The sequence below is a fragment of the Pundamilia nyererei genome, unplaced genomic scaffold (assembly GCF_000239375.1).
Source record: "Pundamilia nyererei isolate P.nyererei 1_Seehausen unplaced genomic scaffold, PunNye1.0 scaffold00041, whole genome shotgun sequence".
Classification (NCBI taxonomy): domain Eukaryota; kingdom Metazoa; phylum Chordata; class Actinopteri; order Cichliformes; family Cichlidae; genus Pundamilia; species Pundamilia nyererei.
In genome coordinates, this window is record NW_005187442.1 from 2,577,442 (window position 1) to 2,580,084 (window position 2,643).

Genomic DNA, 2,643 nt, shown 5'->3' on the forward strand with positions numbered 1-2,643 from the left:
AATAGGGGAGCCTAATGTAAAAGTGGGTGGAGTATGGCGGAGGGGGAGATAAGCAGCAACTGGCCATTTCTCTCTGGCTGTGTTGGGATACAGGGCCTTAAATCACCTGTTATCTCCTGCAGCCTCAGCCAGACGCTAATGGTCATCACAGCAGGCTATACCCCGCAGGCAGCAGCAGGGGGAGGCGGGGCGGGGACCGTGAGATTTGGGCTCTTCTCTCCACTGCTGCTGCAGGATGCTTCATGTGGACACACAATGTGATAGTGGCTTTTTTTTTTCTTTTTTTATCCCCCTATGGAACATTATTCTTTCTGCTGTACAGCAGACGTCCCACTGACACACTGCCCATTAGTTTACTGTCAGATGTAACATCACTATCCAAGAAGAAATATAGCATAAAAGATTACTTTTTAAAATTGAATACGGTGCAGATTTAGCATCACTTCGATTGGTTTTGATAACACCGTAGCCCCTTGAAGTATCGCTGACTACAGTGCAAGTCCAAAAATGGCAAGAATTCAAGCTGAACTTACAAGCTGTGAACAAGCCAAGAGATTGACCAGTCTAATCCAGGCACAGCGGCCATGGCAGTTAATTACAGAGTGTGTTATTACTGAAAGATAAAGGATCTTTCATTAGGCTGTTTTTTGTGTTCACATGCATCGCTTTAGTAAGTTTTAGTTCAGGGCCAATCTCTCTCTATTTATCCTCCTCTCAGATAAGAAAGCAAGCGCTGACACGGAGTTCAAATGCTAAAGAATGAGAGAAAAGGAAGAGCAAAAGATCGGAATAAAAATGAAAGAAAACCTAAAGCAGAGCCTTGTTTTTCCTATTCCACATCTGTTAGTTAGTAAAAAACAAACAAACAAACAAACATTTTAATAAAAAATGAAAAAGGTGGTGCTGCTAGATTACCTTGATGGCCCTGTGATTAAACATGTATAAGTTGCTGTTGGATGTGTAACAGGGAGCAATGAGGAAAAGTGCAGCACAGACGTTCTACCAATTTAAGTTGCTGCAAACAATTTGATTCCGAAGCAACAGGTCAATTAAAATTCTCATCATAGTGTTTTCTTGTATCACATTCTCTGTGGTTTTATGTAGGCCTAAGTTTTTTTGGGTTTTTGTTTTTTTTAATCTAAACATTAACAAAAGCATTGCATTTTTTTCTAACACTGCTGAACTGTCCTGTGATGACCTGTCTGGGAGTACCCTGCCTCTTGCCTATGACAGCTGGGATGGGCTTCACACTGCAAAGTGGATCATGTCCTTCTTTTGGCTGCTCCCTTTAGGTGTTGTCTCAAAGGATAGTGTGCCTGCACCTCACTCTATCCTCTGCATCCTTCTCTTTCACACCACTTCCCTGCACGTCCTCCTTAAATGCATCCTTCTTTGGCTTCTGCATATGCAACATGATCCTTTGCCCAAGATATTCAATCTCCCTCCTCTGAATAGGATAAGCAGATGATTGATGGATGGATGGTTAACATTTCATGTTAACAGCTGTTTGTAGGCAGTTAAGCACATTTGGAGCAGAGAATTTAGTTTCACTCTTTGCTTTAAAGTAGACTTGCTATGCTCAACACCAGCCCCGTATTTTTCTTGTTGACCTGCTAGGGTAGCAATGCATGATTCCTCTCATATGAAATCACCCTCTACATGAAATCCGTTATGTTAGCTACAGCTACCCCTCTCTTCCCTAACCCTACTTTTTTCAGATTGATCGCCCTTCATAAAGTCAAAGGGCCAGATTTACAAAACGGGGGCACAATAGCATCCGTGGGCAATCTCAAAACAGCACTAACAGGCATGATTAGTTTTACGGGTAATTTACAAAAGTGGGAGTGCTTTTGAAACACAGGTGCAGTCAGTTCATTTCAATGGCAAGCACAAAAAATAAGACTTTTTTTTAGATTTTTAAAAAATCATGTTTTAATCCAGCACCACAAATAAATTGACACAAGTGGAGAAACATTTCACTCTTCTAGCATGTGCTCTTAAATCTCTGCAGCTACCACTGTATCAAACGCACTGGACTTCTTTTGTTTCGTGAAGACGTGTCACCTCTCATTTTCTGTTCTAAAAATCAAATGATGGAGAGTCCCAGGTATTTAAACCCTAGTGAGGGTTGCCCCCTAAGAGGGTCGTTGACCCACTATTAATCATGTGCCTCATCATATGAGCCAAGGTGTTTCTGGTGAAACCACTGTGACACATTACCTCAGCATATTATGTAACCTATTTTAAGTAATCGAAGAACTGAAGAAGCCTCTCAGATGAAACAAAAGAAGTCCATCTGCTTTCTTTGACTGATTTAAATACTCTCCTGCCTATATTTTACACCTTGAGAAAGGAACTCCCAGAAATGCATATGCAACAGGGTCAGTTACAGTTTTCCCTCCACGCAATCTTGTCACTGCGCTCTATTTGAAAATACAGGCAGTACTTTTTGTACCCCCAAAACCAGTGTTGGTCAAGTTACTTGAAAAAAGTAATCAGTAACTAATTACTGATTACTTCCACCAAAGAGTAATCCCATTACTTTACTGATTACTTATTTTCAAAAGTAATTAATTACTTAGTTACTTTTTAAAAACACGATTTACAACCTGAATAGGTGATAAAGCGATAGATCTTTCAGCC